Source organism: Lonchura striata, chromosome 3, assembly GCF_050655825.1.
Source record: "Lonchura striata isolate lonStrDom1 chromosome 3, ASM5065582v1, whole genome shotgun sequence".
NCBI classification, from domain to species: domain Eukaryota; kingdom Metazoa; phylum Chordata; class Aves; order Passeriformes; family Estrildidae; genus Lonchura; species Lonchura striata.
The window spans coordinates 38,787,693-38,813,152 of record NC_140705.1 but is presented as its reverse complement, the minus strand read 5'-3'; the positions used below and the strand labels follow the sequence as shown (position 1 = coordinate 38,813,152).

Genomic DNA, 25,460 nt, shown 5'->3' with positions numbered 1-25,460 from the left:
GATATTATTTTGCTTTGCTTCAATGGTTCTTCCAAGACTTATCTTCTACTTTTCCTAGATGAGTGTAAAATAAGCCTAAAATCCTGTATAGATACACTGCAGAAATGCTTCTTATTTCCTGGTAGTAACACAGCACTAAAACTTTTATAATTGTATTCCTCTGGAATAGGTTACGTCATGTGTTAAATTAAGTGTGACAAAAATGTTGCAGGTATATAATTAGAATATAATTGCTTCAGTGCCCACCTGTCTAAAAATGTATTTACCATAGCGATGTACATAGATGTATCTAGCCTAATAATCTGCTTTTTTCTTCATAATTGGATCTCCTGCAGCTTAAATGACAGCACATATTCTATTAACCTTTCCTAAGCTAGAAGGTAATATGGACATGCATGATGGAAGCCTATTTCCACCACTGCTTTAGATGAGGTCTGTTGCTTTTGTTGAACACTGAAAAGAACTACTACTTTGCTTTGATATTAAGATTGAAAAGTGCGTGTGGAACACAGGATAATGACCTTCAGATAGAAGGGTGTAAAAGTGTCTAAAAGACGTGAAAAGAACACTTTTGTGTTAGAGGGCAAATGAACAAAACGTTTTGAAGTGATGCAGTTCAGAACAGTTCAGACCAAATATCAAACAGTTCAGACCAAATATCAAACGATAAATGACTCCGTGTTGCTGTAGAGCACAATAGCAAAACAGGTGAGGTAGCATTTAATACTTACAACTAACACTGGAAGTGTCTATCTCTCCAATTTAGTCAGTAGTAAGGGTTTGGGAACATACACCATTTGTCACCATTGATTCCAGTTAAACTCAGGGATTCTCATTGTAAAGAATGGTGAGTAATCAATGAGCAATTAAGAGAAGAAGACCTTGAAAGTAGCTTATGGTACTATATCTGGTATGGAAATGTGCAGGCACTCTGCCATTAAACCACTTACAACAGTGATAACATGCTGCAGGTGACATCATCTGTTGCTCTTTTACCCTACACTATTGTGCAAATAGCTTTAGGTTCAACTTCTTAAATTCCTGGGACAACAAACAGTATCTGTCTGTAAAGCCTGGTCTGGAGCTTGCTGGTTTGTTCCCTGTAACCAGCCACTATGACTCCCATCTTTATTATTAGTAGCTTAGAAAAGATAAATCAGGTCCTCCAAGATCACATAAGGTTAAAGTTATTAAAGGCACAAAAGATGTCGCTACAGGGAATGCCAAAGGTGAATTTCAAGAAAACTGTAGCAGAAGGTGAAATATATTAACTTGCCCTTATGTGATGTAATTATTTTTTATTCCAGAATTAAGGAAAGGAAACAAGGTTAAATGAACTTCTGGCAAGGATCATGCATGCAAACATGATTTACATAATAATTTAAATTTTATTTGTCAAACACTATATTTTAAAAGGTGTCTTGTCACTTAAAAACATCTTTGTCATACTGCCCCTCTGTAATCTTGTTCAATTAATACATTTCTTTTTTTTTTTTTTTAATTGCTTTACTAACACCTAATTAATCTTGTTCATGATTGTTCATTTTTCTTGTTAGAATTTGTACCTATGAGGTCAGGGACTGTTTCCTCTTGAATGTGTAAATGTTTTCCCAGGCAAAATACACACATGTATGGAAAATATATCTGTATTCATCAGCATAGTTTGGATTTGTGATCTTGTCACTTTAACTATCCAAGTTAATTTAGAAAATTGTTCTGCAGACAACTTGCATGACTAGGAACTAATTAATGGCTTGAAAACCACTATGCTGTCTGTATGGCTGGACGCTTGTATCTTCTCTCTTTTCTGATCTGTATATTGTTTTTCATGTTACAGCATTGTGTATCCTTTAAATTACATGCCTGTGTATAATCTACCTGCCATAGTTGCTAAACTCATAATCTTCCTATGAACAAAAAGAAGGACATACATTAAATGTAAAACAAGGAAATGTATTGTTCATTGCCTTAAGATCCTAACAGATTTTACTAAGATGAAACAAAGATATTACTATTACTCCAGTGAAATTATAATAACAATTACTGTCCAAATTAATATCAAATAGATGCTTAATATGTTTAAAATGGTTATATCAAAGTTTGTGGTCATCCTTTTCTGCATCTTTGATCCTAAATGAGTCAGGGTGTTGTCAGGGTGTTTCAGGGTGTTGACAGTTTCAGTGAGTTCTCAGGATCCAGAATTCAAGAGAGAGGAGTTTGAAGATGGTGATGATTTTTTTCCTCCTCTTTCAAGGAGTATATATTTTTTTGTCTTGCCATTCTAATATCTGCTTGAAGTAGTTTAAATTTTTTCTAAAATTATTTACATCTTTCTTTTTTTCATTGGTCTACAACACTATGATATATCTTAATTTACAATGCATAGTGTATTACATAGAGGGGAGATACTTGTTCTTTGTTTTGAAGCTTTGCTCATTACTTGAACAGCAGTTTTTGCACATCTCTGAAGTCTGCAATTCACTGGTGACCCATGAACTGCTTAGATTCTTGGGGAACCCAATATTACTCTTTTCACCTTCTTTTTAAGATAATCTTTTTATACTTGAGAGAAAATATTTCCTTTACTTGATATTCCCAGGCCATCAAGCTACAATGACAATAAAATTTTTTCTTATGAAAAATTCTGATAATATATATCAGTGGAGTTTATCACTCTTAGTTTATATGCCTACCCAGCTGAAAGAAAAAAAATAATTTTTTTAATGATAAATATAAATACTGGGTTTTTTTTTGTTTAGGTTTCTGTTTGTTTGTTAGTCTTCATTATTTTTGTTTGTGTGTTTTGTTTTGTTCATTGATTGTGGGCTTTTTGTTTGGTCTTTTTCTTTTTCTTTTCTTTCTTTTTCTTTTTCTTTTTCTTTTTCTTTTTCTTTTTCTTTTTCTTTTTCTTTTTCTTTTTCTTTTTCTTTTTCTTTTTCTTTTTCTTTTTCTTTTTCTTTTTCTTTTTCTTTTTCTTTTTCTTTTTCTTTTTCTTTTTTTTTCTTTTTCTTTTTCTTTTTCTTTTTCTTTTTCTTTCATTTAGGTACCACAATTTCCCTGGTATCTCTGCTGCTCTCAGAATATATTTATGCTAATAGTACAGTTTCCTCTTGCACTGCAGTTTGTGTGCATGCACCAGTGTAGCTTAGCTGTGCTAAGCTCTAAGGAACACATTCAGAGGCAACTCAATTTAAGATGTAGGCCAAGAAATTTCAGGCTTAATTCAGAAATGTTTGGAGTCATCAACAGTACTAAACTTGAAATATTTATCTCTTAGGCTGTGTTACTGCACAGTCATGTGAAATGCTGTAGGTAAGATACTGACATCAGTTTTAGTCCAAATGTCTATTTTTTGATGTTATGATATCCACAGTGTAGGGGCGAAATATGTTGAATGATCTGCCACTTTGGGAACTCCAGGCTTCTTAGAGAGATGTGAGTGTTCAGAAGCTGTGAAAACAATTCGTGCAGCTTGAATAGCTTTGGGCTGGAACTGTGAGCAGGAGCACTGAGGGGGAATTATGGGTCAAGCAGATGCCAATAGTCTTGTCCTTGATGCTGGGAAATATTAAGGCCTTACCTGAGAAGTCTTCAGAACCTATAGAAACAGATTTATTTATTTTATTGTGAATGCACCAAATTTAGTCATTTCTTAGATTTCCTGTCAGGTTCAGATCTTGTAATAAAAGGTTCTTTGTTTTGGGATTGAGTGAAGTCAGGCAGAGTTGTCAGAGATGTTGACACTTCAGAAAATGCTCTCATTCTGTACAGCATAGGAGAAAAGTTTGACATAGGGAGTACTCTCCAAAGAATAGCTGTGATTGTTGTTTTTTTAACATAAAAGTGGGTAAGCATATGAGAAAGGAAAATTCTAATAGTATTTAAAGGCAGTAATGTGGATGACATATAATTCATCAGGTCATTGTTTTAAGTGTAGAAATCTCTCAACTTACTTGAAGGAAACAATTTCAAATATATCTACATTGATTTGTAGTCTAGACATGAAGATACTAGGTAATATTGAAGCTGTCAGGATGTCTTTTGTAAGAGTGTATTTTTGTTTAATAGAGTGAGGCAATGTTATTTTAAGGGTTCATTTTGTCTTGTTTTACTTGTAGCAAATAAGGAGAAACATAATTTTGCCTTATATATGTATAAATATAAATATATATATATATATATATATATATATAGTCATGCAATCTATTACCACTTTAGATTACTTGTCTATATCCTTTTCAGCTTTTAGTTTATGTGACACTATTATTTAGGAATTATGTTATGCACAAATAGCTTTTCATATTTTTAAAGGTAGGAAACCCATACATGATATGAAAAACCTAATAACTTTTGTGTATTTGTTACAAGGTACCTATATGCTGATATATAGATATAAGATAGCCAAATTGAAGGAAATAGAACTTTTCTAAGATAATAATCTGAGAGTAACACTTTCAATAGAGACAAATTCCAATATTCTTAGGCATGAGCATTCACAAACAGAATAGGGAGCTTTAAAACTCTGTGTAGAGTGCCCTTCTCAGACAGTTACCCTTTGCTGGTTCACTTTCCTCAGTTCTATCTCACTAAAATGTTGCTTACAACAGGGTCACCAACAGCACATGGTATTTTACAGGTGGTATATTTGTACCAGATGCAGGGGTAACACAATTTTTTACAAAGTGCACACCTCATTTTCATCATGTTTCCATTTTAAGATCCAGCTAGGTAGCCTGAAACCACCCTTAAGTCCAAGGGATTCTTTGCTGTTGGTACTTTGATGCAGGCTCATACTCAGATGAAGACAGACAAGATAATGTGCAGGTTTGGGACAATTTCCTTGCACTGGCTACATCTGCCATCACCTGTGCCACAGCAGATCAGTCAGCTGAGACCTTCCTAGACAGTTCTCAGCATTATGTGTTGAAATGTCAGGCTGACACTGACGTGGGCTCACCAAAGGGGACGAAGCTGTGGTTTTCTCTCTATGACAGTGTGGACTATCAAAGCCTGGGGACATGGTCTGGCCGGGGAGCATGCTGAAAGTTAACAAGCTTGCTCATGGGCTTCACTGCTTCAAAGGACATCTGGAGATGGAACAGCAGTCTTGGAGTGCCACAGTAAGCTTCATTCTTCAGGCAGACAGAGCACCTTTCACGTTTACTTGATACCAAAAAGTCTGTGATAGATTTCATCATCTTCAGACCTGCATGTTTCTACTTCTTGTGTGTATATGTATTTTTGTTCCATGGACTGTTCCAGGCAATAAGGAGTGCCAATGCTCAATGTATCTTTCTAGTTATGATAGAAGGGCAGAAGTAGTGACAAACAGAGCCAGAAGAGAGAAGCAGAGTTATTAATTCAGCTTCCTTTCTTCCTTTCTTCTGATGCAGCAATTTCTTGTCCCACAAGCCTACATCAGAGCGAGGATCTGAGCCAGTTCTGGTTGTGGGAAACATATTTTTGCAATAGATCAGATGCCTTTCTGAGGACATTGATTCAAGAAGAAATAGCAACTAAAGAAAAATAGACTGTCAGGACGTTATTTTAGAGGAGGTCTGATATAGTAGAAAAAGAAAGTAGCTGTGTGTGTCTATGTACAGGGACTGTACTTTGAATATAAGGGAACTCAGCAAGTGAAGGTTTATGGTAGCATTCAGTTGTTACTGATCCTCATGTCCTTTTGTCTTTACTATTGCAATTATTATAAACAAGACAATGAGGAATATTGGACTGAAATTTGGGAAAGAAGCCCCCCAAACAATAAAACACTTCCCTTTTGAGATATGTCTTTTGTTTTGCTCAACAACAAATTGAATAGGTTGTTACTGGAGTTTTAATGAGACCATAAAATTTCTGCTCATGTAAAATGAAGCAGTTGATTTAGATTATAATGATACAAACAAGAAAATCTACTGTAAAATATATGTGATTTTCTGAAGTATGAATTTGATTAGAAAGAATAATGCTGGGAAATACACAGCATCTGATGCAGCTAGACAAAAGAGGCAGGAGAATAATTAAAACATGGCACACTGATTTATTTAAAACTCGAGGGTCTACTTTCCAGCATAAACCAATGCATTCTGCAAAAGACCATTTTGGAAGGTAACTGAAGTTGCCAACTAATACCAGCTTCAGCCAAGGCAAAATATGTATGCCTCTTCCAGTCTCCTTGCCTGCAGGAATATGCTTTGTGCCAGTCATAGTTAATTTTGCACTGGAAATACACGTGGGACTGCTAGCTGGAAGCAGGGGGAGTGAAAACTATGCACGTAAGTGCTTCAAACTGCTAGAAATACGATTCTTGGCATTTAGATGTCAAAAAAATTTCTACTTGTTTATTGTCAAATTAAATGCCCTCAGACTAAGAGCTCATCTATAATTGAAGTTTATTTTTAAAGCAAACTTCAGCAACATCTTTTTCTGCCCTTGCCACACAGTTTTATTGTCGCTGAGATGGAAATCTCACCAAAGAGATTTAAAGTTTATGTATTTCCAAGGAACCATAGATTGTGCTTGGACATTTCATCTCATGGGATGAAGTCCAGATCAACAAGTTGAGTAGTTTTCTATTTTCACCAAAAAAAAAAAAAAAAAAAAAAAAAAGGAGCTGGGGAGCTATTAGAGAACTGTGGAGTAATTCAGTATTCAAATGACCTCTGAAGGTCATTTGGTCAAAATTCTGCTGAGAGTAGAAATTTATATTATTAGTTGAAATTGTGATTAAGATATATATGATCTAGTTGATGATTCAGTAGTGAGAGATCAAGAGATTATATCTGTTGAATGGGCTACCACCGTCCTTCATAAGGAATTCCTCTGACTTGACAGAATCTGACCCTTCCTTTGAGCTTTTATTTTATGGTCTGACAGTCCATTTCAGCTCTTAGCTCATAAGCATTCTTAGTGCGTTGTTTTAACATTCAGGTTCTAGAGCTGGGACACTCAGTAACTCCCAAGCCTGCTATAGAAATTCCAACAATAACTCTATGAAATTAAGTTTTAAAACTTCTTAGGGTTTAAAGGCTGTTTCCTAGACACCTTTGTCTCTTTGGCTGCTTCTTACAGCAGAACACTGATTTTATGTGCACAGCAGCATGGCTCAAGCAGAGCTTTTTGGGATCCAGCCCTCTCTACCAGCTTTTGGGTGTTAGAAAGAGATGAGAAAGGAAAAATGTAATACAAAACAAAGAGGAAAACTAGGTTCTAATATAATATTGTTAACTGTTAAATAAGCTAGAATTATTTTTTATTCCAATTTGGCAATCATGAAAGGATAAAATATATATTACTTTAAATCAAGGTGTTTTAAAAAGGCTTAAGTGACAGATTTAACAGCTAATTAATTTTATTTAAAGAAAACCAGACAAAAAATTATTAATTTCTGCTATAACGTCTGAACTGTAAGACTGCAATAAAGGAATTTTTTCACTACTTGCAGTTTTATAGTGCTCTAAGGCAAAGGTAGCCTGCATGGTCTAGCATATTATATTGAACCTCAGCTAAAAAAGAAAGCCCGAAAACTTCAGGCAAAGCAAAGAAGATGCATGAGAGAGACAAAAAATAGCTATATAAAGGCATGATTTATATGTAATGGGGGTGGGAGAATGAGTAAAATAGACAAGGTGTGGGAAAAAGAAGCAAATGAAGCAGCTGAAAATAGTAAAGTAACAACAGAAATTAAGAAGCAGGGAGATTCAAATGATTTCTGAACATATTTTTTTTTTCTCAGGGAACACAGTACTTTCTTGCACTCATGCTAGTGATTAGGTCTCAAAATGGTACCAGAGGATTACCAAAAATAATTGACTTTACTAAAGTCCTTGATTTTAAATTAAAGGCTTTCAGTCTGCCATACAGATCTTCTGAATGTCTTTCATAGTTTGAATGATATCAAGAATTTTTCTATATTAAGGATTTTGGAAACAAAATTAATAATTTAAATATTTATGAATTTTTTTCAGTGCACCTGGAGACATCTCTATTGTGTGAAATCTCTCCCCAAAGAAAATGAATATTTACTTACTGAGACAATTCTTAGGAAAAAAAAAGAAAAAAATTAAACCTAAATCCTACCAGAACAATTTTTAGAATATAATCCTAAAACCTCTATCATGAGTACCTGGATAAATTATATGGAGTAAGTGAAAATTATAATTTTTGTAAATTATTTCGTATGTAAATGCATTTTCTATAAGTTTTGTATCTAGTCCACTCTCACGGTTACTTGCTGAAACATTTTACTTTCCATTGCAATAGATCAGAGATTTGCATTAGCTGGGAGAATTTTTTTTTAACAGCTCTGCTGATGAGACAGAATCTGCTAAACCCTGCTACATTATTATTTTAAATCCTATGACTATGCACCATCATTTTGTTTTGCTTTATGATGATGACAGCTTGACATCCTTAACATCCTCACCTTCTCAAAAGAAGGATTTCCTAAGAATGCAGAAGAGGGTTCACCCTTTCCAGAAGAGAAAACCTTTCCATGAACAAAATACAGTGTAAAACTGTCATCAAGCTTAATTTTTGTTTCTGTGGTATGAAAGAGAAAGCCAGAATTTTCCAGCACAGAAGAGAGAAGTCATTGTCTTTATTTTTTTTTTTTTCCTTTGATGAATAGCTTGATCCAGAAATCTGGTATTTAACTTTAAATCCATTGCATCAGGATTAGACAAAGTTTCCTACTTCCTCTATCTTTCCTACAAGACACAAGCACCTTCCTTTTTGCTTTTCCTCTGTCACTATTTACGTCAATGTCCAGTGTAAAGTTAGAACTTATTATTATGTACTGTCTACTTAGTATGCACCACATCAAAGATCAAGAAAATCATTAAAGAAATGTAATTCTTTGCACTATTAATAAAGTGAAAAAACACAACTCCAAAATGTAGATGAATTGGAATAGACATTATTTGTAACATATGAAGTCATATATTTCATAAAAAATGTACAAAACACTAGAAATTTTGTTACTGTGTTGTTTGGTTTTGTTTTTGTTCTTTTTGTTTGTTTGTTTGTTTGTGGTTTTTTTTGCTGGTCCATAATGAATTTTATGAATTTACTAATTCAAAATAGGTTGATTTCACTCACTTAGTTCAAATTTTCCTTGTTGCATCTTCTCTGTCACTATATTTTTATATGTCCTTCTATGTCCTATTAATGAAGAACTATCAGCCCTTGGCATCTGTTTTTATGTATTTGGATTTTTCCTCCCAAATAATCTAATTTGATTTATTTTACAATTCTTTTAAGCTGGTAATTTCAATATAGGAATGTTACTTAAAATAATTTCCTATATATTTTAGGGCTTTGGATCCAGTTGCAAAGGGTTGTCTAAATATGTCAAGAGCACTTAATGATTCTTTTGCATTGTTTTTGATTCTTATTCAATTCCTGTTCCAAACTTCTAGCTAGAAATCACTCAGTTATTTTGTTATTGTGGAACATCTTGATTGTTTTCACTTATTGTGAGTCTTTTTTATCACCCTAAGTCAGAGGTGTAGTTATTCTGTCCCCTAAGCCTGAGTACTAAAGTGATGACAATGATTTAAGAATTTAGTCATTTTCTTGGTTCAGTAGGTATGCCTGACAGACTTTTCTTACTTTTTTCTGTTTTTCTAGAAAGTTCATTCTAGGAAAGAAAAGCTCTGACTTTCTTTGTGAGCCACTTTGTAATAATACCCAAAAGTTACTAGAGCTGTCTACTGCTGTAGATTTCTTTCTCATTACAAGCAAGATATTTTTGTTGTGTGTACAGAGCAAACTTCAATATAGGAAGGCCTAGCTAGCTTGGCTAGTGGAACAGAAAGCAATTTAAATGATTTATCATGAAGGAGCTGTATGCTGCCACGTAGTTTATTGTGCATATGCATAGATCACTGTGGGCTAGAACCCCTGACAAGCCAATGAGTGAAATTTATGAATCACTTGAGATCCTCAGATCTCTCACTTGCTGCCTAACTTAATAAAATATCTAAATTTCCTCAGAGTACTGGCCCAGGTACCGCCTAACTGTGGAAATGCTAATCCAATCTGTCAAATTGTTGAAAACATATCCATATGCCAATGTGCTAGCGGAACCCACTGAGTAGTTTCTTTACTCTGTTTATAAGATCTCAGACCATGGCCTCAAAAGAGGACTAGGACTACAAGGGAGTTCATAGATCTCTCTGATTGATGACTGCAATTGCAGAGGGCTGGAATATATTTTCATAAGTATATAAACCCCCATCTCAATAGTACTTTTATGCTCTTCCCTTGCCATTCCTTTCCTCCCCATTTCCCATAGAAAAGCTGCTTGAGGGCTTCTCCTGACTTCTCCTTGTAAGTTTATTCATAGCTGCATTTGTGCTGACAATGGTCCTCCCTTGAAGTCACTATTCTTCCTCTAGTGCCAATCTCCTGAAGTATTATAGAGAGAAGAATTATCTCTCAGACTTCATTTTGGTTTGTGAAAAAATCTAGAGGTCTTTTAGTCCTCTTTCCTGTGACAGACTTTTTTGTTGTCCTTACCAAATTAATAGTTCTTACCTAATTCTATTCCTTTTTATGAATGTCAGTCACCATACTCTGAATGATGATGTGCCAGTATTGCATTTGCCTTTCAGGCAGATGTATCACATTTATATTCCAATATCCCATTAACCTATTATTAACAAATAGGTCCTTCTGCTTTCATATGGTAGAAATAAATTTGAAATTCAAAATAAGTTTGAATATTTTCAGTTTTTACCGTACAGACGTGTATTTAGTATTGCTGAATATCCACCAACATGGTCCTTCAGTCCTTTAGCCTTGTGTTTTGCTAAAATTGCCTCCTAACTTTGTGATGAGGAGTCCTTTTCTAGCAATGGAAATTTGTAAAGAGATCAGGCCAAAAGCTATTTTTTTCTTCCCTAATTAATCTAATCCAGGAGTTTCCTGTTTAATTCTCTTTGGTGTTGTCTCCTGTTAGACCAATTCCTTGTTCAGGTTAGGTTCCTATTAATCTTTATCTGCTTAGCTAGACTACTAGATTTCAGTGTGTCACGGTGTTAGAGCCCAGATGGATAAGCTTGTAATTCATTACCCTACTGTGGAAAATAATTTCATTTTTTAAAAGCTCATATTTTTATGTTTTTGACAAACAAAATTGAGTCTATAGATAAATGGAAAATGTGCCCAAAACCCTTGCACATTATTTCAGTAATAAGAAAAAACTCTACATTTATCTGGTTATTATTTTTCTCCTGAATACAAGTATTTTTTTCTGTTTTTCAGGTATGTTCTCCTCTTATGGAAGCTATCTTAAAATATATACTGGCTGACCTACAACTTCATTTTTCGGTTCTTCCACAATTCTTGGATGGAGTTCAGCTTGTAACTATGAGCAATTAATATATGTTTAGTTCCTTGAGATCTGTTTCTGCTTCTGTTCAGTTTGTTTGTTTGTTTGTTTTATTTGCTTTACTGTTATCCACAAGGTCAATGTCATGGTCTGTTAAAAACTGAAGAAAGCTATTTATTTTGTTATTCATCATCATCATCATTATTTACTGTTATTATTATTATCACTATCACTATTATTATTATTATTATTATTATTATTATTATTAATGATAATAATAATATTAATAATAATAATAATAGTGATAATAATAATTCTGCTTTGTCTCTGCCTCTTTATGGTGTCTTTTACTTCTCATTAGAACAAGGCTATGTATCTTCACTACCCAAGGTCATTTATAGCTGCCTAGAAGAGAATGAGTTGCTGCCTCTCAGTGTAGCCCACAGAACCAAAGTTGGGTTGAGGCTGGAAAGGACCTATGGACAGCATCTGGTCCAACTCCTCTGCTCAAGCAGAGACACTGAGTCAGCTGCTCAGGGTCATGTCCAGATGGCTTTTGAGCATCTCCAAGAATGGGGACTCTACCACCTCTCTGGCCAACCTGGTTATCCTTGTGGTGAAAAAGTGTTTCCGTTTGTTCAGAAAGAACATCTGGATATTGTTTGTGCCCGTTGCCTCTGGTTCTGTCACTGGGCACCACTGAAAAGAGCCAGTCTCTGTCCTCTCTGCGCCCTCCCTTTTGGTGTTTATATACACTGATGAGATCCTCTCTGAGTCTTCCCTTTTCTAGGTTGAACAGTCCCAGCTCTCAGTCTTTCCTCATAGGAGAGATGCTCCAGTCCCTTAATCATCTTACTGACTCTCCACGGGACTCATTCCAGTAAGACTTCACCTCCCTCATACTGAGTCAAAACTGGATGCACAGTTCAACAGGCATGGCCTCAGCTGTGCTGAGTAGCAGGGAAGAATCATCTCCCTTGATCTGCTGGCAGTGCTCAGCTGACTGCAGCCCAGGATGCCATTTGCCTTCTTTGCAGAGACATGTTGTTGCTGACTCCAGCAAGACCCCAGGTACTTTTCTACAAAGCCCTCAGCACATGCTGGTAGGTGGTTCTACCTTTCAGCATCAGATTTTCCCTGTGTATTCTGTGCGATGCCTGGCCTCCCAACTCATGGCTTTAACTTGGCTGGAGAGAAAGGTGCCCAAAAGTTGAATTTGGCAATAGTTTTTGAGCTCAGTCCCAGTAAGATTTTAGTCTCAGATTTGAATGTGTCACTTGATCATAAATGCAATTTAACTATACAGCCTTAAAAAGTTGAAATGCATATTTAGTCTTATAGCTGGCCAAACCAAAATTAGTTGTAAATTAAGGTATTGCTCCTGTGAGTTTGTAGTTTTCTTTTTTCCCCCCATACTTTTGGTCAACTTGGAAGTTCAAGTTCCTGTTATTTCCATATCCTAAATCAAAGCGGCTAGTGCTGAGAACACCAAAATATTTTCAGAAAGTAGCTATTTGTAGAAGTAAGAAAGAAAAAGCAACAACTTAGATTTGACTTCATGAGAAATGACACCTAATCATCTCTTTGACAGAGTTTAAGATAAAATTGCTATATTATTAATTTATATTTTGATTAAAAGCTTCTTTTTAATTTGAGGGGTAGAGTGGTGTGAGGAGAAGAAAAGAAAAAGCTATTTCAGAGAATTTTTTCTGCTCTCTTACTGTTCTCATTCATATGCCTGGGTCACTTATTTTTTTAGCAATGGACATTTTGCCCTCTAGCGGTTTCTTTTGGTTACAAAAAATCCGGGATAAATCTGTGTGCGCTCAAATTCATCCAATTAGATTCTGGTGTGGACCTGCAAAGCAAAAGCTTTTAAGATGTGTTCTTTTTTCTTTTGTCTGTATCCATTAATTCACCTGTATGACTCTACCTTTAATTACATTGTCCTCAGAATATGAATTGTTAAGGGGAAGCTAAAAGCCACTGCATTTTAATTTTAAAGTAGTATAAAGGAAATTAACTAGCAAAGATTTGGATTTTACTTCAAAGCAGTGACACTGTATTGAAGTTATGGATAACATGATTTGTTGCTTTATATAACAAAACAAAGGAATAAAAGCTGTGTCATAACTGAAGCTGTAATATATTTGCTAGAGCAGCACCTATATGCTCTAAAGTTTTTCTTTAATTCTATACCAATGATCCAGCTGTGCTTACTTGGCACATAATTTGTGGATAGACAGAATGACACCTTTATTCTAGAGCCTTAGTCACTGCTTTGGTGCTCTGGGAGTATGAAAATGAAGTGGTACAATTTATTGTAATACTTCTGACACCAGCATACCAGCTTTCTGTTGCAGTATTTCTATGCAATTTTGTTACGTGAAGCTTTGCTAAAGTGAATGGCATGTTTGCACCCTCAATTTTTTTGAACCTGTGCCAAGGAGAAATAATACTGTATAAAATACATAATATTCTTATGAAAGATAGGAAAAATTCTAATTAACATGCTTGATGCAGCACCAATTGAGATTAAATATGCATGCTACTTAGAGTTGTTCTCTTCAAGGCAACCTAAAAATAAATATTTAGAGGTTATTTCAAAATGCCAACTTCAATACAAATTTTCATTGCATCTACAAATTCGAGTGCTTTCTAATTGGAATAAGAAATGTTAATAGAATAATGATCTTCAGTTCTCAGCTTTGTGGTTCCCAAAATATTCAGTTTAACTTGTCCCTGAAAAGAACCGCTGATGGATTGATGTTACTCAACGGTTTTAGAATTATTGGATTACAGTAAACCTGAGTTAGATGAGGCTATAAACCAACAGGAACAAAACTGCAATTGCACTCTTCCTTGCAACATAATAAAAAAAAAATTCCACAGATAAAAATATCCTGAAGAAAAAATGTATTTCATTTGTGCTTTAAGACATGGACATACTAATCCTTTCATGGTCATATTTTTACTTCAAGATATTTATTTATAAATATTTACTTTTAAAATCCTTTCCCTCTATAATAAAATTTGTAAGATTGTGTCACTGAAAACACCCCTACTTTATGAAATAAGAGTACTTTTTCCATAGAAATTCCCAATTTTATGAGAATAATGAGATTTTTAGAGAAAAGTGCTCTTTCCATGAGCAGTGTAATTTTGAGTTCTGGTCTACAAAGATAAGCTAAAAGGGCCACCAAATAAATAAAATTGTTATGAGGTTTTAGGTGCTTCAGCCCATAAGAATGAAGGCTGTGGGTCTGCTAAATTGGCATAAACAGCTATGGCATTGGGAGAAAGTTGAATTAAGGACTTGTATGGTTCAAGGGTAATCTTATGGAACCGAGAGAAATGTAGTAAAATCAGAGAAAATATCTCTATATCTTACTTTAAAAAGCAAATTTTTCAGTACCAAAATGTTCTCAAAAGGAGCAGAATTTTAAAATAAGGACCAGGAGAAGAATTGGGATAGAAGGGATGTGTATCAACATCAAAGAGAAAATAATGCAGTATTCTCCTTATTAGTTGAAAATGTTCACAGAATCATACAAAAAAAGTTGGAAAAGACTCATCAGGGTTACCAAGTCCAGCTCCTGGAGTCCCTGCAGAGGATAGCTCAAGAGTCACACAATGTGCCTGAGCATGTTGTCCAAACACTTCCTGAACTCTGTCAGGCTTTGTGCCTTCCCTGGGGAACCTGTCCCAGTGCTTAGACACACTTTGTGTGAAAAACTTTCTCCTGATATCCAGTCTAAGCGTTGACTGACTTGGCTTTATGCTGCTTCAAATCCCTTCACTAGCCAAGAGAGTGAGGAAATCAGGAGGGGTATTTTTTGTCTGTAACTGGTTCTCTGGTTTCCTGCTGTTCCTTGTTTTGTTAATTTGTGGGGTGGGGAGAACAAAGGGCTGCTATTTATATGTATTCAAGGCCACCTCTTTTCCCATGGATCTTATGATATTAAATTCTACTGCTGATGATGTTTCATATAATCTATGGTGAAGATTTCTTGCAGTCAAGTGGGCTCTGCAGTTCAAAACCATTGGGTGTTGTATGTGACCAAGGCCTCTGCCTAGAGCTGCAAGCAGATTTGGCTGCTCCAGTGTAGCCATTATTTCCCAGAACTATGTCGTGGTTTGACACGGAAAGATAATTTTTTCCGGAAGGAAGGGGTCAATTTAGATATTGACCAATTGAAAGTAGACACGCCTCTGAGAACACAGAGAGGTTAAAAGCAAAATTCCCAGGAGAACTCGCTCTTTTTGGTTCCGGTCAGCGTGCAGTGCAGACCTTCCCCCGCCCAGCCACGAGCTGGGTGGGGGAGGGGAAGCCCATGGCCTGAGAAAGGTAGGCCGAAAGCCCCAAGGGTGGTGAAAGGACTGGAACCGGGCTGGCCCCTGCGGATGGAAGGGTGGAAGAAATCTGGGATGTCTCCATTTCCCCCCCCAGAGTTCCTCTCCCGAGAGGGAGAGAGAAAGCCGCAAGGAAGGAGGAGCGGGGGGAGCTGCTGCAAGGTGCCCAGTTGTGTGGGAGTTGCTGGATGTCCGGGCATCGAGCCATCCTGGGAGTTCGGACTTTTAACCCTTCCTTGAGAAATGAAAGCTTTGTGAATTTTCCTTTCCCCTCCTCGGTTTGAAAGAGAGGAAGAGGGACACCTTGGACCCTGGGATGGGATGTTGGAAGGAAGAATTCTGGATGGCAGGGGGACAAAGAGTGGCTTTTGGCTGGACTTTTCCGTGTTAGCCACAACCTGAACCAAATCTTCTCCGTCAAGAAGGACTGTGTTTTGGGAGGATGCCAGTGAGTCAAGAGACCTGCTTCAGCTGAGAAAAAGACAAAAGTGAAGTGAACAGAGAAAAAGTTAGGGAGTTTGTGGTGGCACCCCCTTGCCCTGGAAAGAAAAGAGAAGAGAAGAAGATCTCTGTTCTTGAGCCCTCGGCCCCAGGGGAAAATGGGGGGGACTGTGGTCCCAAACAATGAAAAACTGAACTGTTATTTTCTCCCCTCTTGGCAGGGCATCCTTGAAAGGAAAAATCCTAAAGGCAGTCTGACCATCCATGCATTGGTGGTGAGAGCACTGTGCATGGAAAGAAGAAAGGTCACCATGGCAAACTTTTTCTCCGGGCGGTGCCATGTGTGACATGGAAACACAGGATGTGGAGCTGTGTTTCTTGGGGGGGTCTGTGGCACAGGAGAGACTCTGTTCCCTCGATGGACTGAGTATCGATTGCTTGGAGGGTGGAAACCTGATTGGGGTCCAGATTGTGTCTCACTGTGGTTTGTTAGAGTTGGGTGGTGGGGGGAGGAATGTTTTGCAAAGTTTTCATTTGATCTTTGTGTGGTTTTTTTCCCCCCCTTCTTTAGTTTTCTCTTTTCTTTAGTAGTAGTAGTTTAATAAAGTTTTTTTCCTGTTATTAAACTTGGGCCTGCTTTGCTCTATTCTAGATTCCACTTCACAGCATTCAAAGTAAGGATCACATTTTCATGGGGGCACTGGCATTGTGCCAGTGTCAAACCATGACAAACTACATATTCTGTCTTCCTATTCAAGGCTTCTGCCCCTGTGGCTGGAATGAATGAAGCAGCTCTGTGCCCAGCACCTCAGGTCACTGTTTTGTGGATTCCTTAAGAATTACCACTGAAAACATGTGCTAGTAGGAGGGGCTACTTAATCATAGTACTCCGAGGTGAAGAGTATTCTTACAATTTCAGCAGCTCTGGCCAAGAGCAGGGGATGTTTTGAGGCATTTGACACTCCAGCACCATTGTTTGGTCTCCCTGGAGTCAGGACTTCAAGTCTCCAAACTGCAACCTGGAGAAGATCCAATGAGCCAGAGATAGGAGCACACGCAAGCTGCCTGTGGATGCTGCATTGAAGTCAAGGTTACTATAAAAGAGGTTTCTATTGGACAGGTTGCCATCATTCTTGTGTGAATAAAAGCAATTTTTCTGAACATTATGTGAGATGTAATATGGCAAGATTTCTTATTTTAGTTTTGCTCCTCCACTATAATTGTTACCCATATCCCTAATTCCTACTTGTAATTTTGAACATTATAATTTTTTGGCTTTCTTTGGGAATATGTTTACAGCACAAAATATTGTCATTTTTCTTCCTTTACATAGAGTAAAAAAAAATAAACACTGAACCAAAAATGAAAATTGTATGTCAGTTTTATTCTTCGTGAGAGCACTGTAGATCTTATGAATTGTTGTTGTTTTATGCTCAGCAGTTGGTGATTGTTAAGTAGATTAATCAGATGATGATAATGTTCAAAAATCCTATTGCAAATAGTATAAATCACATATTGAATATTGAAAATTATATACTTATGGCCATTTAAGCTGCAATTAAAAATAATCAAATTATCCCGAGCAAAGCAGATTTAGTAAATAGAAGAACATATTAAGCTTGATTTTATTCTAGTTTTTCTTCTTTAATAAATTATGCTAGAGCATTAAAATATTCCCTGGGGAACAAGTACTCTAGGTTATTAAAGAATAAAATTATATTTCAAAGTTTCATATCCATAGCATATGAATATCTAGATGAAAGATAAACAGCTTTTGAAAAATTGCCTGAAAACAGCAATCCATCACATTTAGGGAAAGTTTTCTTCCAGTTTGCTGTGCTAGCATTTTTGCTATAGTGTCTGTGGTCTTAGGAAAAATGGAATTGCCTAGAGATATTCTTTCATCATGATATAAATTTCAGCCAATCTAAGTACTTTCAGAATAAGAGTGGAGTGTGGTTAGTTCTGAAGAAAATATTTTCTCTTCATTGCACCTGCAGCTATTATGTGGTGCTCTGTAGCTGCATTTCTGATAACTTTCTTACCTCTACCAAAGGCTGAATGTAAAAATAGGGCCTTTAAAAGTTTATATTCATTAAATTAACCAAATTAAATAAGAGGTTTTTTTTCTGTTTATGAGTCTTTAGTTCTCTCAGAACAATGCAATACTTTTGTACTTTTGTGCTGCACTCATGATCTTCCCCATCTTCTGTGGTTTAATCACTGCTTAAGATATCAGGACACCATAGTTCTCACTTTAATCAGTCTCAGATTCAATAAAGATTACTGCAAATGATACCCAACAAAGCTTAATGCACATTATCTGATCTCCAGAGAGAACTTGAGTCTTAGCTCCTCACAGTGACGTCTGCTTGTGAAGAAGGGAAATGCCGTGATGAGTATTTCTGACTTGCTTCCCTACTCTGGAGGTCAGGTTTGTAAGCCAGGCCTGCACATCTTCTCCTACCCAAGCCACAGCTCCAAAACTGGGACCTTGGGAAATAGTGGACTGTTGTGGGTTGCTTCCCTCATTAATTATTAGAGGATAAGCAAAAGATTTTCTGAAAATCCTGTTGAATGCGCTTCTCAGCTACAAAGGATTCAGATCTTGCTGCACATCATTTTAAGCATTAACTTTAAAATATTTTTGAAGGATTTGAGATGAAATGTTGTATAACAGAGTGTGAGGTGATGCACTTTAGCATTAATAACAACATTTCTGCAGTAAGCCCCTCAAAGGAAAATAAGATTGTAAAGAGTAGATCAAACTCACAGATTTGATACTGAAAGCATCTGCAGTGATTCAACCATGAAAATAGCCAACTAAAATCTAAGTTGTGTCAGAAGAGGTATTTAGAGTAAAGAAGGAAAAAGTTACTGTAATGGTGTGTTATCGTCTAGTCAGTTATGTTCAAGAAAGATAAATTGAACATCTGAGTTCAATACAGGATTGACAAATATCCCATTAGATTAGACAACTTACAAGAGGGGAGTAGAAGTTGTTTTCCTTTTTTTCTTTTAGATCAGCAAAATGCAGGTATGATATATTTGTTGCCTGCAAATGTCTTGGAACAGTATGACAAGAGGATAGAGGATTTGTTGAATTAAGGACAATATTTTCATGGAAACAGACATATGTATTTTATTTGAAATAAACTTGAATCTGTTGTTTCTTGAAAGCAGGAGATTTACACCTAGCTCAGATTATAGAAGAGATTGTATATTGGATGACCTGTCAAGCTCTGGCATCAACTTCTCAGTAGCCATCCCCAGGGGAAAAAAATGTGAAGCTTCTAAATGGTAAGAACTCACATTTTCTGATGAGTCTTACTGAGAAAGTGATTTACAGAATTAACCACCTCCTCTACTATGTGTTTCCAAAAAGTATTGCAGCTCAGTTACAGGCTGTGCATCTTGTTCTTGCTCATCTCGTTATGGTCTGAGAAACATTTCAAGTTAGATGCTTCCAGCTCTTTCAGATCACTAAGAAGGTTTCTGGGACTGCGTATTAAGGGATGTCAACTCAGCAGCTTCAAGCCCAGGTTCTTCTGATGTCCACCTACTGGAGGCCAACCCAAGAGCTTAGACTTCTGGGGCTCAGTCCAAGGCTGAACTGTTTGAGACCAAACTGTAGGAATGATAAGTGCATATTCCAGAGATATGGACATGATGATAACCCTTCTTTATATTCATCATGGGTTTGGGAGTATTTTTCTGGTCACTAGGGAGTAAAATGCTCAACTTTCATGAGCACCTATAGAAAGAGTCACTAGAGATATCTCTCTCCCCACCTGCCTTCTTTAGAAACACAGTGGATCAATAGATCACAAGTGCATAATAGGCATCATTCCTGGGCACTGAAATATGATCACCCATATTATTAAATGCTCAGAGTGTTCCTTGCATGCTTTTACCCTGCCTCAGTAGACTATACTGAGACAAAGCCAACAATCAGCTTTGTGAAAGCCCTAGTTTTGAGTGCCAGGATAGTTAGATACTGGTATAAATGCATTCAGTGCCATTTAACATTCATCAGCAGGACCCTCACTGGCCAAATTTAATTTACTAGAGCAAGCCCTAGAGATTATCTAGTAGCACCTGACACTCAAGATTAGTTAAAGGAGAGTAATTTAGTTCTCAGTTCCCTGAAAACACTAATTTGTTGTCATGTTCGTTGCTCTTAGCTGTCTGAGCCAACTCTGTGGTGCTGGTAGATATCATACAGAACCAGCAGAAGATCTGCAATGATCTGGAGTAGCAGTGGGAACCTGGGCAAGATATGCTGGGACACATTACAGGGTGTTTTGCTTAGATAACTCCGTCTCACCTTTATCACCTCTGTTCCCAATCATACCTAGGATGTAATGGTATGAAGTTTAATATTGCTGATTAGGTCAGGGATGGAACACTTTGGTAATGTCCAGGTAAATCAGAGTGATCCAGCCAGTGGTCCATGCCAAGTCTCATATATGGGCAGGGTTCCAGGACTGTATATATAATTTCTATAGCATCTGGGCAAGCTGAAGTATTTGTCTACATGAGATGCCACTAACAGCATTACTACATGCTGTGCTTATGCTCATATGTAGTATAAAACATAAAAGTTGTTGGGTCGCTCTAGGACAGGGGTTAGGAAATGTGGATTTATCTGAGAAAGAAAGTACTTTCCTGTTCACCACCCTCACACTGATTTAATCAGTGCCTCTTCCACTGTTCCCAAAATCCCTGTAAGGTATACTAATGAGAATGCTCAAGGGTTAAACATCATAAGTTAAAACTTATTTTTATAGTTACATAAGGTTTTGTTTACATAAATCCTGTTGCTTCAAGATTTATAGTAGAATGGGTGAGACATATATTAATTTGTATTTCTGTCCTTTTTCATGTTGTCACTGATGATGCAATTTCTAATCTGTGTTTTTCTAAGTTGTACAGTTGCATCGACTATAGCAGCGACACCAGCTGGTGTGCCAGGGTGAAAAATGTGTTTTCCTTTTTTGGCTTTGTCTGAGTAAGGCTATATAAGCAATTTTATTCTTGAAGCAGATTTCATAACAGCTGCTTCCAACTCTAATTCTTTTTTTTTCCATCTGTCTTCTCCTAATTCTGCTATTAGAATGGCTAACAGAACCCCAAGGGTGCTCTGAGTTTCTGAAAAAAATGGGCAATCTCTAGCAGCATCTGAACAATGAAAGCCCAAAGCTGCATTTGAATTTAACTCTATTTTCCTGCTCTAGATAAAGACCTGGGGGAAATGAGAGCTGCACAGATGCTTTGTGTGAAAAACACAGATTTAAAAGAAGTCTAAGGTTGGATTAAAAAGCCAAATAAAAGTTTATGAAACTCTGTTAAATGAAATTAACACCACCATGAACCTGACTGACTAGCCTAAAAAAAAAAATCCTGCTACTAAATTCTGTCTTCAACAGCTCTGTTTCAACTAAACTTAAAAAAAATCCTATACATAATCCTATACATAATCCTATACATTTTTTACTAAAGTCACCACACCATCTCTAGAGTAGCACTTCATAGTGCTTCAATAAGGAAAAAGTGCTATATCTTCAGAAAATACTCAAAATACCCTACAGACATTTTAAAAATGGAGGTTCTCATAAATTAACCTTTCATATAACCAGATTTACATTTTCCCCATCACTTAGAGCCTATTTTCTGTTTTTAATAGAGTAATATTTCTTAGTAATTTTACAGTGATCAATGTTTTTTACTGAGGCTGGCAGCCTTTCTAAAGTGAGATGTGTCCCCCAGAATTGATACCTAGCTCCACACTGTTCAGCACCCTCATAAATAATCTGGATGATGGGAATGAAACACGGCAAGTTTGCTGCTGACACTCAACTGGGCAGTGGATAAGACAGAAGGGAGAGACATCTTAAAGAGAGACCTGGACTGGCTGGAACGGCAGCAGAATGGTACAAAGTTAAACAAAGACAAGGGTAGTCATGCACCTGGGATGCCTTAACCAAACAGTTCAGCTCACCTGGCTGCAGAGGAGCCCTGCTGAAGGCGACCTGGAAGACAAGTATGCCAGCTGTGAGCTGCTGCAGCAGCAATGCTGTGTTGGGTGCTGGGCTGTATCCACGGGGCATTCCTGGCAGTAGAAACAAGAGCATCCCACTGACAACTGTACTCAGCACTTGTCAGGCTGCACCTGAGGTGCTGTGCCCAGTTACAGTCCCCACAATTCAAGAACAACACAGATTGGAAAGGGTCCAAAGGCAGACCTTGAAGATGACCAAAGGAGAACCTGCCCTATAAGAAAAGAGTGAAGAAATTAGAGGTTCTTTTCCCCTGGACAAGAGAAGGCCTAGACGAGGATTTAATTTATGGTATTTCAGTCCTTAAAGGGAGCTTCAAAGAGGACAGAAGCTCTCTTTTTACAAGTAGCTGCCTGGAGAAGATCTGGGGGAATAGATGCAACTTGTACTGGGACAGGTTTTATCATGATATAACAAAGGAATTTTTTACAGCAAAACCAATCATTCAATGGAAGAGCCTCCCCAGGGATGTGGTAGAGGATCCAACACTGGAGGATTTTGAGGTGTAATTGGACAGGGTACCAGATAATCTCATCTAGGTACCCTTTCCCCAAAAACTGGATCAGATGATCTTTTGAGGTCCCTTTCAGCTGGAGGAATTCTATAGTTCTGTCACATCTATGAAATGAAAGGGCAAGGAAAAAGTAGCTTTTTAGGAGACAACCTCAGGGCTTACTTCAGTAATACTAACTGTTTAACAACTGTTTCTACTGAATTATATGACTAATATCCAATATCATCTTTCTTCAGGGTGAGTAGCAAGGTACTGACAAAAGGTGACCATGGATGAGCACTACTACTGGCTTCGAGTCAGTCTTACCAGCAGAAGTAGCCTTATTTTTTTATTTACTGATACCTGAAAGGGAGTAAACATCTCTCAAAGGGAAGTATCTCACACATGCATATTTTGTTCTCTTTCTGCCTCCTGGCTGATTGTTACTATTTTTTGTGGATGAAAAGAAGTAGCAACTAGAGAAGTTTGCAATTTGAGTTTAACATAAAAATAGCCTTTTGTTCAGCCTTTCAAAATATGAGATTGACAGAGTGATCTGCTCAGATCTGTTGCCTATTTACAGATGCATGCAGTGCCTGCATCTTATCTGTTTGCAGCAAAGCCACTGAGGTATGAGAACAGTGATCTCTCAACAACTTCAATTATTTTGTGATAGGCTTGTCTTCTTTCTAAGTTGTATGTCCAAGTTACCCAAGCTTCATTCATCTCATCCTGGGCTCTTGATAAAAAAATCTGATTGTATGCATTTTTAAAACACTATAACCACAAATATTTTTTTATTTTTAATAATTTTCCCAAATTTAGTCAATAAATATATACATACTTTGCTGCAAATATAATAACTAAGACCGTTATTTATTATAATATTTTATATTAATTCTCTTCCAGATATTAAGAATATTTGATGCTGTATAATTTGAAATCTTAAACATTTGGTCCTATTCTTTTCATAAAGACTGCCTCCTTTTTATAAGTCCAACAGTATAATTATGGGCTCAAAACTGGGAAGGAAATATTTTTTTCATATGACGTTAAACACAAGGAATATAAATTATCTTGTAATAGTGCAAATAGGGAAGATCAGTCATGCTTCATGAGGGAAAAGGAAACAAGGGAGTCACATTTTAATCTATTCTCAATGGAATATTTAATATCAGACTTCAGTACTTCATAGACCTGAAATTCAGAGCATCATTTTAATTGTCTCCTGACTGTGTTGGGGAAAACTGATTCATAAATTAGATAGTACTTAACTTTCTCACAGTGAAAATTCATTCTTCTATATAAAGTGTTGACATAAATTGCATCTGGGTATTTTTTATGGAGTAATTATTCTGTTGGTTTTTTAGTAAACTGACATCAGATCTAATCTTTTAGGATGACATTCATCTTGTCTAATTTTATTAATCTAAAAACTAGATACATTTTCTAAAGAAACTGGGATTCTTGAGCAGCCAATTGACAAAGAGACATGTAGTCTCCAAAGCAGATTTATACCTGTACTTCAAGTTTGTTTAAACTGTAATTTGGAAAAAACACATTATTTTTTTAATATTAATGTAGCTGTATATAGCACTGGAAAAGCCTAAATTGAAGCTATGATCTAATCAAACTTTGTTGATGTCTGAGGTTGCATACAATTCCATCTTTGGTCTTCACACAAGCAATCATTTTATCAGCAAGACGAAAAAGACTACATTTAGTTTATGTGACTTTCCTGATATTCTCACACAATGAGATAATTTTACAGGCCTTATGTCATGAATTTTCAAAGCAGAACCCAATTTCAGTTGACAACAAAGCTTAGCATGTCTATGACTGATCTGATGCTAGATGTCTTTAATGTTTTTCTGTAAATTGGAGACAAGGTGACAGGTTGATTTACAAGAACTATTGTCATATATTTTCAATGATTCAAAAATGTCTAAAGAGGCTTTATTTATACTTGCAATACATGCTATTCTAATATGATAACAATAGAGGCCACTATGGTTCCAGAATTCAAAATCTAAAGAAGTCTATAAATTACTGTTTCCTAGAGAACAAAAACAACAATAGTGATTTTTCAGGTAATGCTTGACTTTTAAATTCTAGTAAAATATTAAGTAAATATGTCTTGATGATTGTAAATACTACTTACTTGAAAGTAGATAAAATTCAGTGGAAATAAGATTTTGTTTAAACTGGATGAGAAGTTTAAGAAATAATAAAGGGAAGAATTAGGACATTAGTATTAGAATAAATTTGCATTTGGAGGTGCTGGGGTGTCTGTACAAAGGTAGAGAAGTTAGCATCCTTGCTTCTTCCTCTATGCTATATTGAAAAATGTATTTTGACATTTATTCTAGTTAACGGTGGTTCAGAGCCTGCTAGTGGATATGTAGTAGTGGAGGCGTTATTTTATTTTGTTTTGCAATCTAACATTATTATTAGGTCTTGTAAAGAACCAATTATAGATTATTATTATAGATTAAGCTACTAAATGCATCAGTAGATATATGTTCATGTTTTCACTGATATTTTTTGACACTTACATGAAAACTCTGAAGTGTTAGGTGTGAGTTATTCTAAGCACTAAACACTGGTAGAATGAAAGATCTCTCAGGGGTTTTGTTAAACTTCGCTTATTTTCTGTTGGTTGCTGTGGGTCAGTATTACAACTCTCAGTTTCTGAGCACAGCCATGGGAAACAAGTAGAGGAGTTTGTTCAATATATGGCAGACTGCCCAGTAATTAAATATGCTCCTTTTAAAATGCA

General features: G+C 36.4%; 2 long non-coding RNA genes across 2 annotated transcripts in view; both read left to right on the top strand.

Annotated features, from left to right (window-relative positions):
• Positions 1-25,460, top strand: part of LOC146767866 (uncharacterized) — a 77,758-nt gene that overhangs the window by 26,692 nt on the left and 25,606 nt on the right. The gene's annotated exons all lie outside the window — the stretch shown is intronic.
• Positions 11,626-16,755, top strand: LOC146767867 (uncharacterized). The gene is made up of 2 exons (XR_014953683.1): positions 11,626-15,683; positions 15,786-16,755. It is a non-coding gene; the product is annotated as an uncharacterized LOC146767867 (long non-coding RNA).